We start from the raw sequence: 13,733 nt of genomic DNA, 5'->3' as shown, positions 1-13,733 counted from the left end.
GGGGGGGGGGAAGTCTTCAAAAAGTTCACAGAAAAATGTGTATTATGAAAAAATTCTAAATGGATTTAAAATCTTATACCAAAATAAACTTGTACTTTAATTGCATTTTCCATGAACTTTATGAAGCCCCCCGCCCACAAATTAAGTTATGTTAGTAAAGAAAAGTTACCTAGATGCTTTCTTATTGAAGCAATCACTTTAATGTCCCTGAAATTTCTCAAGCTGTAACGTTGTGCCATCCAGATGATATGAGCATTACCAAGGCTTTAGAAAAGTAAGTATTAAGATGAAAATAAATTAGACCGGAGGGTGGAAAGGGTGTTCTAAGTAGAGAGGAGCGTCTACTTCACTTAGTAACATCCATTTTTAGACCAGGAAGCAATTTGTTCAGATTCTGCTTGCCCTAGAGAGGCAGGCTTCCTTCCAGGGTAAGAGAAGGATGCGGGAAGGGGAGTAACCATGGCAACCTGCCCAGCTATGTGGGCAAGGATAGTATGGGGCTGGTACACACTCTGAAGAATTTTTATTTCTAGCCCAGTCACTTAGTTTAGTCCGGGTGGTCCCCATTTCCCACTTCCTTCTGCTATAATGCTGACTTCAGGGGGAAGAATTGCTCCTTCTCTGTAGGGAGTCTGAGAGGGTGTGGGGTAAACTTAGAGACCAGCAGAGGTCAGCTTGACCAAACCCAACCCGGCAAGCTTCCAGGCAGAGAACAGAGAGTAACTTCCCTGCCTGCTCTAGCGTGAGCACTAGCAAACACACTGACGCTGTTAACATTAAGTGCTTGAATGATTAACATTTTTCAGGTGAGCGGTATCCAGTTTTGATGAAGAAATTCTCCAGTTGCCTTCAGTTCTCAAAATAGAAGACACAGATAATTCAGTTGCTCAAGGGAGGCAAAACCACACAACCAACTAAACAAAAGTTTCTAAATCAGATAAATAAAAGGTATTCTAAGTATATTCGAATTAATGTCTTCACAACATCCCCAGGGTAGGTACTATTATTCTCCTCAGATTAGAAAGTCACGTACAGAAAGGTCACTCAGTGTGCTCAAGGTCATGTAAGCAGCAATTGTCAGCTGGCATCTGCACTTAGGCAACAGAACTTCAGAACCGCCAGTCCCAACCCCTGCCTGACTGTGCTAGGTGGGAGGTAGCAACTAGCGATGTGAATGGTGAGCCTCTGTGTCCACACTAGCATTACTGTTTCCCTTACCAAGAATTTGCCCTTTTTTTAAATTTTTTTGTCTTCAAGATGGAGACTTGGTAGCCTGCCTTCCTTTTGATTCACATGATTAACCCAGTCGGGATACACTACCATCAGTTGGGTTTCTCTTAAGCATACATGTCTGACACTGAATCTATTTCATCTAGATGTGATCTTGGCTAACCTCTATGCAATTCAGTAGCATAGCTTCAGCTTTCAAATTACAAAGCAGCACCAGGGAGAATTTTAAAAGACTGCATCCTGTTACTCAGGTGGCTCATAGTGCCAGTCTGCTTCCCATGCTGGTTCTGTCTGAGGGGCAGAACACCTTATGTGTTTGGTCAGTTACCTAACCCTCCTGGGCCCATCAGCTTTCAAACCTTTCTAGCTGGGTAGGTGTGTTCTGATGAACATTAGGGCAACTTAAAAGCCCTGGAGAGTTCAGTCTTCAGCAGCCTTCCCAAATATTTCACATCTTTAAGGAAAACAGTAACAAAATCCTCAAGTCAATAGAATGAGGAAGAGAAACACATGGAGCCTTCATGACTCTCCAGGTAAAAATACCAGTGGTAGCAAACATAGGCTTATGGACATATGAGGCTAGAATTAGAAATGAAGCAGGATGTATTCACAGTCTGAGTGCACCCATGTCTTTACAAAGCCGCCTGTTGGCCAGGAGCCACTCAAGGCAGATGTTTTCCTATTCTCTGAATCTTCAGGTAATTGAGTCATGGCTAGCCAGTTGGTCAGCCACTTCCACAGGTCCCTGTACCACTTTCATGCCAACAAGTGCCTTAAAAGCAATATCCTTCAAGCCAACAAGGCGACTGAAGTCCATTCAACCTTGAGAGAAGACAACAAACAAGCCTCATGCACAGGAGTTGACACTTTCAGTTTAATCTAAAACTATAAAAAGTCTTTAGCAAATATGCAAACTCTGGATTTAGTCCTTAACAGACCAGGCATGGCTCCTCACTCACATTTGCTGTGGATCCCTTCCCTTGCTTATATGCACAGGTAAAGATGAACTGAGTCCATGATCACCAGAATGGCAAATGCATGTATCAGAACTCAAGTTTGGAAGCTACTCCTACACTACTTATTTATTCTGGTCAAACATTAAAATGTAGGAGGTAGAGCTTAGGGAGGGTTGGTTTCTTTGGCAGTCATTTGGGCAAGAGAAGATCAAACTGTGAGTGGGAAGGAAAAATTAAGTTATTCACCAACAACAGGAAAAAGAATCTAGTCAGCCTTGGGAGGAAACTGATTTTGGGAGAAGTGGTCTGTCCCAGAAATACATATTGGAAAAGACCACTAGGTCTCCTTTTTGCTTTCTCTAGGAGACCTTCCACATGGGACTCTCCATGTTCATTAAATGTGGCATTATTTCTATTTCCACCACTTCACCAAAAATGTCCTTTCCTAAATTTTTGGTAGAGCTCAAATCTCAAAAACACCTGAATTTGCAAGGCAAAAATCTTTCTTATAGGTCACTGAGGCCTATCTCTCTTCAGTGAAAGGGACAGACAGAACCCGAGGGGAGGGTGGGGTACTGGCCTGAAGAAGGGTGACATAGTCAAGGTCTGGCTGTTGGAGAAATTAGAGAGCATGGCTGACAAGCTATTTGATAACTATAGAGCTCCCCTATTTCCAGCAAGTCTCTCCCTCCCCAACAGCCAGAAAATGCTTCTGTGTGGGGTCGAACTCAGGATTGTAAGGAAGATCTATTACACATTCATCAAGGCCAGTCCAGGAGCCTTATCAGACATCTCCAAGGTATTTTGTAGCTGCCTTTTTTCTCCTGCCATTACTTCTGTTTGAGTCAGTTATGTCTTACCTCCCTCCACCCCTTCCCAGCTTTGCCTGATTAGGGCCAGAAATTTTTTCATTAAGTCACTTTATAGAGCAATAGCAACATTTACTATTCATGAAGTCGCCCCTCCATCATTTTTAAGTCTTTCCATGTGTCTGGAAGCTTGTTTGGCTCTTCTCATTTTACAGAGTGGCTCTCTTCCTTCCAAACACAAACTTCCAAACACAAACTAAAAAGAAAGAGGAAAAGGTGGGGGGTGGACAGGGTGGAGGTAGCATCCAGATTCTCTACGTGTTTCTAATCCAGTTAAATTTCCCTTTGGACTCAAACAGCTAGCTCCCTGCTGAAACTGACTGTGGACCTGAATTCCAGGCTAAGAATTAAGAGGGAAAGACGGCAGAAACAAATAACAGAGTCAGCTCTATGCTATGAAAACCGCTATGTTGACTGGGGTTCCTTGGTTTTAACCCATTCATTTTTCTCGTCCTTTTCTAGAATTCTTAATCTTTCCAACCAGCTTTCAGGCAGGAAGGCAAGCACCATTTAAATGTTGCTCCCTGCTTCACAGACTTAAAACAAGTTTGTTAAGTCCCTTGGGCAGATACTTTCTTAGGAATGCCTGTGTAAGACAAAGTTCACATTTTAATGCGGCACGTTATCAGTCACCAAGAAAGAGCTCCATGAGCTCCTCTTAGGCACAAACCAGGTCCCCAGCCTTTGTCACAGCAAAAATAAACACCCTTGGAGTGGAGGAGTTAATTAGGCGGTCATGAGCCACACCAGCATCCTTCCAGGGCTGCCTGCAGAGCTTTTAAACAAGCACAAACACACAGACACACGCGCGCGCGCACACACACACACACAGACACACACGCACACACAAGGAAGCTCTTGTTAAATGTTACAAGCCTGGCATCTGGAGTCCGACCCCAAAGGTAAATGTATTCGGTGGAAGCATTCCTCAGATGTCAGGCCACAAAACCACTTGTTTCTCCAAGTACACTGTCTCGTTTCTAAGATCCCCACAGCCCAAGGTCTGTAGGCAGAGAAGGGTGAGAGGAAGAGAGCAAAGGAGAAACGAAGCCAAAGGCAGGAAGGCTTTCCGAGCTACTCACAGGCTTGCTAGCGCCTCTGCGGAGCGAGCATGACTTCCCCGCGCCGGAGCCTCCGGGCTGCAGCCCAGCCGACACCGCCGGCCCGGCTTAAATAGCTGCCGGCCAGGGAGCTTCAGAGCGGCGCGGCCACTCCCGGCGAGAGATATGGTTCTAATCAGATGCTGGCAGCTGAGGACTCCCCAGGAATGTGCCGGGATGTTTTTGCTGCTTGGGCTTGGTAACTCCCCCTCAACGTGTCTGCTGAGTCTTCCAAACTTAACTGTTTATTAACTCGCACGGCAGCCACGCAGAGGACACGACTCCCGGGGGCGAGGGTGGGGGGGTGGGGGGGAGATGGTGCAAATAAGGACAGGAAAGGGAAACTGCAGGAAAGGGGTGGGATCCACCGAGCTGCGCTGCAGAAATCCGTTCCCTGGATTGCCACTTCGGGTGATGTGGCACAGGGAGTCACGCTAGCCCAATGGGGCCCTTTGAACAAAGGGCTGCCCTTACTCCAACTCTTCTGACAAGGGGTAGGGAGTCCTAGCGCAGTTCTGCTGTTGCTGAAGTTCATAGTGCGACTCCCCCTTTGAAGAAACTGGTGTCTCTTTATTGCAGAGGTGCATGCACTCAAACTGGTGGGAAATCTCTGCGTGTTTGGGTACAACATGCTGTACTTATATATGAAATATAATCCCGTACAGATATAAAGCCGATACCTTACTTAGGAAATCAATAGAACCAAAATAAGTTCACGTCTGTGTAACTGCCCTAACTAAGCTAAATTTCAGATACACACAGAGAGCAGGTACTGGCTTCCCTTACACTTTCCGTATCTCCATATGTAGACACACAGCAACTTTATCTGCGCCCATTTCCACAGTGTTTCCTGTACCCCCATGGAAAACACGAGATGGGAGAAGGAAACTATTTTAAAATACTGATGTGCAGTGCTCAGCCGTCCAAGGCGTTTTGCAGTATACATTTTAGCAGGGATTAGGCTGATACTTCATTTTCTCTTTTTACTATCAAGGACAGTTATAAACTATCACAGAAGCTCTGCTGCTTTTTAAGAATTTTGAAACGATTCTTGTAAAAGATATGCCTTTCTACCTTTGTGTACGTGCGTGTGTGTGAGTGTATGTCAGCGGCGGTATGTACTCAATGTGAAAATGCCGCAATTTTGACTCAGATAGGAGGGGGTTATTGCTGTTATTGAGTAAGCAACACAGTGGATTTGCATTTTACCTCTGGATACTGAGGGTTCAAATCGGGCTCATGGGACACCAAAGATGTATTTGTGGTCCACATCTAGCCCTGACTGCAAAGCCACTGTGTAATTTGGGGTAGCACAATGTGAGTGACAGTCGCTGGTATGAAGTAGGTCAGGCTTGGAAGGGCCAGCGTGTAGGGGAGATGGAGGGAGGCAGAGGAGCCACAGCTGGTCCAAAACATTACATCTCTGGCCTATTTCTTGCCATGAATCCCATTCCCCGCTTACACCTAGGGGTGCGGGGGTGAGAGGGTGGTGCTGACAGTTTTCAATGTTCCTCTGAGGTAATCTGCTATCATTTAAACATTACATCTCCTGGCCTATTTCTTGCCATGAATCCCATTCCCTGCTTACACCTAGGGGTGCGGGGGTGAGAGGGTGGTGCTGACAGTTTTCAATGTTCCTCTGAGGTAATCTGCTATCATTTAGGAAAATGACTTCATGTGAAAGGCAAGAGGTATATAAATTTTAGTTCTAGGATAGTATTTATAGCATTTATGCAGATAACTTTGATTCTGGCACATCTTGAGACATAGTATTTTATTTCTAGGGTCTAGAAGTCCAGAGAGGTGGTTTTACTTCTGAAGACTTAGGAGCCAGGAAAAGGGAAACTGGCTTCAGGCGAATGAAGGCTTTGACAATTCAGAGAAATGGGTCTCTCTTTTAACTTCAACAGGTAATATTTTTCTGAATTCAGAGGGTCTCACCCAATCCTACTTTTTAATTTGAAAGACTTTTACCAAGAAATGCTAACTTATGCTTGCTCTAACCCCCACTAAATGGAAGGGATTTGTCTTAAAAAGCTAGAGGAAGAAAATGATTTCATCTGCTATGAGCTGTAATTTCAAGAGAAAACTGGCGAAAACAGCTCATTTATGAGCAGTGGACTTGCACATTCAACTGCAAATGGACACCTCTTGCTTTACACAGAAAACGTAAGAGTCGACAGTGGAGAATTCTGGTTTTGAAGTGTGTTTTTATATCTCTAGGGTGCTGATATTGCTTTGGCAGTAATTCAATGTCCTGCTCACATTAAAGGAAAAAAAGGGAATGAAAATAAATGTAACCCTTTCTGTCCCTGTTGAAACATAGCCTCCTGTCAGATCTAAGTTGTTCATTTTTCTTTCTCTCTCTATTTTTAAAGTTTCTCCTTTTCTTTCAAGAAATGGAGAGAGAGAGAGAGAGAGAGGTGTACCACAACAAGGACCTTCATACCACAGTCAGTTTCAATCAATCCAGATCACAGGTCTCACAGGTATGCCTGTCTATACCCAGCATGCTCAGGGAAGACCCAGGATGGGAACTGAGGAACTTACTGTCATGGGTCCACATACATTATCATGCACCATCACTTGACCCTTTTCACTCTTCCAGTAGCTCTAAGATGAACCATCTGGTGAATCATACCAAACCCTGCCCCAAATGCTCACCCTGCCTAAATAATGTTTTTTTCTTATCACCACCAAAATTCTTGTTTAGACAATTAGGAAGAGGAAAGTTCAATGCAATGTTTGAAAAACTCTGGCCCTTAGTTGGCAATCGTCCGTTGCACAAAACCTGCCTGTGAGTGTTCCAAAACCCTGGCGGGGGAAAGGGGGGGGGGGGGTTGAGGGGTGGGGAAGACGACATACTCCCAGCCTAGGAAAGGGGTAGTTAATCCCATGATGACTTGCTGAAGAATGCATGGTTTATTATTAAAGTAATCTCTTAAGATTTTCCTGGAATGTGCTTCCACAGCAACTCTGCCTGTGTGAGCTATCCTATGTGTGTGTCTTCTCTTCCATAGTCAAGCTGTTTTTTCCCCCTTTAGCTCACAGACTGCATACTTTGTCTCTCCCCTCTCCACCTCTTCTATTCCCTTCCTGCACTCTTGGTTACTATAATTTCCCATTTTGAATCCAGCTCATGAAAAGTAAGTGGCACTTTGGAATTGGCCATCAGGTAAACTCTGCTGGGTACTTAGAGATGTGCAAATCGACAAGGATGGTTTGAACTAGGTCTAGCAGTTTTTTCCTCACCCTCCATATAGTTCAAACAGGAGAGAGAGAGAATAACTATTGTTTCCAGAAAACTTTCTTTGACCTTGACTGGTTCTTACTTAACATTGCAGAAAAACTGACCCTATCAGATTTGGCTGCTGGCAAGGTAGGAGAAATATTAGAGGATTTTTTTATGCCTCTATCTATCTATTTATCTATCTACCCATCATTCTACCTACCTACCTATCTATCTGTGAAATCTAAAGTATTTAGAGGGTAGTCTCTTTGAAACCAGCCTGCTTTTTTTGTTGGTTGCTTTCTTTGTTGTATTTGCGTCACCCCTCACACTCAGTACTGTATGCTTATTTGCTTACAATGTACAATATTAGCGAAACTCAAATGGTAAAGCTGTAGAGTACTTGGAAAAAATTGGAATGTTGTAAAGTAGAGGGCATTTGAAATTCTGTATTATAGAGCCAGCCTTATAAAGCCTCGTGATGATGGGAGTTGGGCCCCATGTGGCTGGACAAAGTTCACATCCTGGTCTTTATAATAGCTTGAAAAACATGCCAAGTAAATGTATGTGCCCAAATTCCAAGAGGAAAGAGAAATAGAGGAGGCAGCAACTGCAGGCAACCATGCCCCATTGGAGTATGCAACCTCTCTCTCTGTCTGTCTCTGGCAAACACACATGCCCTCTGGCAATTAAAAAAGTTCAATTTTATAAATTTATGTAACTAATTAGACTTTGCTACCAATGTACATTTATATGATAAGAAATTTTCAAGAGGTAAAGTGCTCTTACTGTCCTAGAAAGAATGTATTTCATAAAGCATACATTGAATATGTATACGTACATATTATAGAGTATATTAAAAATAGGCATATATCAACTATATTTAAATAAAACAAGTATATGTAATTTACAAGGATGTTAATTGCTGCATCATTCATTGCAGCAGGAACCTAAGAACAAACTATGCCTCTCAATGGCAGATGATTGACGACTAAGTTACGATTCATTGACACTGTCAAATTGTATACAACTGCTCTAAAGAGTAGAGTACAACTTCACAAGAAAGTGTTTCTATTACTAGGGAAGTATTTCTATTAGCTTTCCTGAGTGAGAAAAGCAAGATACCAAAAAAATGTAAAATATGCTTTTATTTTAGTAATAGAAAAAGCAACACCTACTCATGTGTGGTCTTCCAAAAGTTCATGGAAAATTAAGAGTAAGAAGAAACTGTACATAGATTTCCAAATTCTTTGGCACCAAAAAAAAACACCTCATATGTTTATTTCACTTTCTCATGAAATTTTTGGAGTCTTCTCTCATATATCTGAGTATGTGTATTTCTACGTGTGCACACAGAGTTATTGAGGAGACTAGAGAATAGGTTGCAATATAGATTCTAGGGGCCTGGAGAAGATGAGAAAAGAGAAAAGGAATGAGAGCCATGCAAAAAGAGAAAAGAAATGGAAATAGTCTATATAGATATAAACTCAGGTCACATTTATTCATTGAAGTGAAATGATACATGCATGAGTTTGTGTAGTGTTTTAAAAATACACCATATGATTTTACAATAAGGCAAAAGAGGAGATGGAAAATAAACCCCCAGAGTAGCTTTCATTGAGTCTTCGTGCAGGTCTTTTGAAAGTAGTGTTCATTAGTATTCCCTTTGTTTCATTCAGTTCTAGAGAAATAGTTTTCACACTTCCATGTTCACAACATCCTGGGAGCTGATGACATGAGTGAAATCCTGGGCTACCCTCAGAGGCCCCTCTGGAAAGGGTTGTGTATGGAGTACTTGGGAATCTGTGGGCTAAACTGTATTTCCACAGATTTGGATGCTGCATTTCTCCTGCAGTCAAGAGGATACTCATTGCTCACTCTGTGCAGATGAGTACTACGTGGAGAGGCTGAGAGAGAGATTCACTCACAGTCAGATCCTCAGATTGAGAAGGCACGTGCCTCCACAGGCTCTTGCTTCTGGTGATGATTTCCCTCTGCCCCTCCCTTGTCAAAATTTATTCTCAAAGAAAGACCTGATATTATGCATTAACATTGACATGTACAGATATATTCGCATTTTCACTTCTGTCCCTTGTTACGAAATGCAAGGTGCTTCTCCTTGTTAAGGAGATCTCTGGCTTCTCTGTAAAAGAATGCACAGATCTCCCCCACCCCTTTTAAAAAGGAATTATTTAATTTTATTTATTATTGTTATTTTTTAATTTGAACAGAGAGGGAAAGTAAGAAATCAAGTCATCAGGCCCAGGGTTTGAACCACAGTGGACCATGTGAGAGTTCAGAGCCATAATCAACGTGCTACCTGCTAACCTCCTTTTTCCCTATTTTTGAGAAGACAGAGGCAATTGTCAGCTCCATCCTGCACATGGCTTAACCATACCCAGAAAGAAAAGAATTCCAACTTCTGGGATGACCCTCTACTATCCCTGAGGTCCTCTTACATCTTGGTATTAATTGAATCTGTATGTTAGGTAAACTATTGTCTTCATGACATAGCAAAGGAAAGTGGGATTTAAAATCAGAGCTGGGTGAAATACTGCTCCATGTCTCATCAGCTATAAAATTCAAAGCAAGTGGCCTAATATCTAAAGGACTCAATTTCCTTATCTATAAAATGAACATTTCCCTGTTTTCCCTCCCAATTTTACTTTTGCCAAAAAGCAAAGAAAATCATATCCATGAAAGACTTCTTTAATTGTCAGAGAAAAAGAGAAAGCAACCCCTGGTGGGTTATGGTCACACCCCAACATTTTTTTTTCTCTATTTCTCCATCCCATCAGAAATCTCAACATGGGTGCATACATCCCCTATGTGTTTTTCAAGCTGTTGGGCTAGGACTTGAACTGTGGTTGGCCATGTGGGATCTGTCGCCCTCTGCACAGATAGCTCTTATCTGCTGTGCTGCAATAACTGTCCAATTATTTTTGAAGTCTATGTATGCATGTGCACTCTCTGGGGAGGTGCACTATATATTTCACTTGATTGTCTAAGGACCCTATAGTGTAATACAAGGTTAAATTCCATTGCATTAGGGATTTATAGCCCTCCCACATTCTTCCTTTCCATTTTTATCTGAGGATTTTATCTAAGTCTTTTGTCCTGATCTGATATTTATTCTCAGAAGATCATTGTCAAACAGGTTTGGGCAAGTTTTCCCATTTCTAAAGGTTAAGAAATGCAAGCACAAAAATCTTGATTTACTTCTTTCTGTTCACAGAATTAAGAGACAGAGCAGAAACTATTACCCAAGTCTCCTGAATGATCTTCAAGTGTGTATAGCTCATGGAGCCATGACGTAACCATAATTCTAGCAGTTGGTGACAACTCTTAGGGTTCATTGAAATCCATGTTGGTGTGTCCATACATGGAAGCTATTTTCCCTTAGGAAAGCCCTTCCATGTGAAAGACACTGGCAAATAAAAGGGTGTCCATGTTATGAACAGTGAAGGGTCCTCCTGGGAATGAGAACTGCTCAGAATTCTGCTGGTGTGGCCCGACTGAAATGGACACGTGTGATCAGGGCAAGAGAAGCCTAGGGTCTATGTGAGGTATGGGGAGGGAAGATGAATGGTAGACTCTTTTCAAGTATTTGAAGGATTGTGATGGGAAAAGTAGATTAGACTCCTCTTTGTGGATACAGACAGCATAGAGGGATCCTGTGCTGAGGTTAAATAAGTTTGCCCTCTAAAATTCATAATTACCTGGTACCTCAGAGTGTGCTTTTTTTTGGAAATAGGATCTTTGCATACGTAATTGTATGTAAATGAGATCATATTGTATTATATGAAGTCACCTCCAATGAAACCTTTTTTATATGTTTCAGACTACATTTTGGTCAGGATATTTTGGCTTTCTATTAGATTCTGTTTTGCACAATTCTGGAAGAAGTGTATCTCAGTAGGAATCCTAGCTCTACAGCTTAGTAGTAGTGGTGTGATCCTAGGAATAGATAGGAGCTTTTGTAAAGTAAGGGAAATAATAGAACTTCCTTCATAGTGTTGTTATGAGAATTACATAAATTAATATGTCGAAGTGGTTTATAGTAGCGGTTAGCATATAGTATAGTGTCAACAACAATGTGAATTGGTCCAAACATTTTTTAACTGAACTTTATTTGTTTATTTATTTATTTATTTAATTTGGCTAGAGAGGGACAGTGAGAGAGAAAGAGAGAGAGAAAGGGAGAAAGCATCCAAACATTTTTAAAAATATATATTTATTTATTGCTAGTGGGTGTGTGCACTTACTGAAGAGAGTAAGAGAGAGAGAAAGAACCCCCTAATGGGACGTGGTCACCCTATAATCCTTTTTTCCTCCATTCCTCCCTCCCATTAGGATTTTGGACATGTGTTCAGACCCACCTGGTGTATTTCTCAGGCTGCAAGGATTCAAACTGTGGTTGGCCATGTGGGATCTAGCTTTCCTTGCACAGTATTTCATCCCTGTGCTATGGAGTCTACCGCAAAGAATAATTTGAAAAATGAAGTAAATTTAAGAATAAGATTACCTTAAGACACAGAAACTTTTATTTCCAAAACAACCTGGAGAAATCTCCACTCGTTTACTAGGAAATATATCTAAGAATGCTTAGAAAGCAAAAGTGAAAACCATGTAAGCATCTGTCGGCAAGAGAACAGACAAACTGTGGCACATGCATCCATTGGGAATGCTCTAACAATAATGGGAGTGACACGGATATATGGCCCAGAACGACATGGATGGATTTAGTAAGCAGAACAAGTTGCAGAAGAGCATACAAAGCATCACATCATTTAGGTATGGTTTAAAATATAAAAAAGGAAATGATTAATTACTTAAAAATACAAATATTCATGTAAATGTTGATATAAATTCATATTCATGGAAATTCATATAAATATAAAAAAGAAGGTGATCAATTACAAACTCAAGATAGTGGTCACCTCTGAAGGAATAAACAGGAATGAATGAAAGGAGCTCCAATCGTGCAGGTCATTTTATTTTTTGATACTGGGTACATGGGTGTGTCTTGCTTCACTTTTATGTCAATGTACATAGATACTCTTCTTTTTTCTGCTCCCTTCCTTCCTTTTATTGCTAGAGGGTATATGCACTTGCCAGAAAGAAAGAGATAAAGGAAGAGGGAGAAGGAGGGGAAAAAATCATCCCCTAAACAACAATTCCTTCTCCTGTATGTCTTTATCTTGTTGGGATTTTGTTGCGTATACACACACATATTTGGCAAGTTTTTCAAGCAGCTAGGGCCAGGATTCAGTCCATAGTCAGCTATATGGGATTTGCTCTTAATTACTAGGCTACAGGTCTGGTGCCATAGACACCCTTTTAAACACATTACAAGTATTAATTTATTCAAACCGCATGAAAATTCCATGAGTTAAAACCTAATATCTCAACTTTAACAGATGAGGAAGAGGAAATTGACTAAGGTCTCAGAACTGGTAAATGACAGAGCCAGGATTCAGACCTGGGAAGTCTGATTCCAGGATCTGTGCCTTCAGGCCCTCTGTAGTGCTGACTCTTAGACTTTTACAAAGAAATAGAAAGGCCATAAGTGGCATTGACTCTAGCTCCGCTTTAAAATTCATGCTGATCACGTTCCTCTTGTTTGTTCCTGTTGCTATTTTGTCCTTTAACTCTCTGGGCTCCTTGTCCTTCTTATCCCACTTTGGCTTTGTACCTAAGCTCCTGTATTCTCTTTTCCCTGCATCAATGGCCTCATTTGGATTTGTTTTCCTGGCATTGATTGTTACCTTAGTACTATTTCCAAGACTTCTCTGGTGTTTGGACTTAGGATGCAAGAAAAAGTCCTGTCTCTACTCTAAGCCTGGGTCTGGGCCCAGCTGGGCAGTGGTTGGTGAGAGGGAGAAGAAAAGGTGAGAAACTGTATATCACAGTGGAGCACAGCAATAAAGGACACTGAAAAAGAAATGTTTCCTTGTGGAAGGGTCTAAAAGAGCTTAGGTGAAAATGGAAGTGGTAGGAGCGATATGTGTGCGTACATGTGTGTGTGTAATGTTAATTTAAGGTATAAGCTGCTATTTTTTTTTTAGAGGAAACACTGGAAGAAGATACAAGTTATAAGGATAATCCTAAATAACCAATAACTCTCTAAGAATTTCTACCTGGATTTCAGTCATAATACCATCTAAATGGAGTTACTCTTATTCTTTTTCTCCCCCCAAAATTATACTTATTTTGGTTAACATGCAAACTGATTTTCCTCCTCAGTCTCTCTTGGTGGAAAGACATTCCTCCAGGACAGGCTAGGGAAGAAGACCCCAAACTTCTGAAACCCATGAAATGGGCCTCCATTGGATTGCTGTTGTGTCTG

At 41.6% G+C, this 13,733-nt stretch overlaps 1 protein-coding gene across 3 annotated transcripts in view; it reads right to left on the bottom strand.

Moving 5' to 3' along the window:
* DAB2 (DAB adaptor protein 2) overlaps positions 1 to 4,378 on the bottom strand; it is a 60,611-nt gene extending 56,233 nt beyond the window's left edge. Inside the window, exon 1 of one of the 3 annotated variants that reach the window (XM_006156297.3) lies at positions 4,138 to 4,378. The gene's annotated coding sequence lies outside the window, so the exon portion shown is untranslated. The remainder of the gene's footprint in view (positions 1 to 4,137) is intronic. The other 2 variants (XM_006156295.3, XM_006156298.3) reach the window with 2 other exon arrangements.
* Positions 4,379 to 13,733: the final 9,355 nt, after the last annotated feature.

This window comes from Tupaia chinensis, unplaced genomic scaffold (genome assembly GCF_000334495.1).
Source record: "Tupaia chinensis unplaced genomic scaffold, TupChi_1.0 Scaffold000489_1, whole genome shotgun sequence".
Lineage (NCBI taxonomy): Eukaryota > Metazoa > Chordata > Mammalia > Scandentia > Tupaiidae > Tupaia > Tupaia belangeri.
This window is presented reverse-complemented; position numbering and strand designations above follow the sequence as displayed.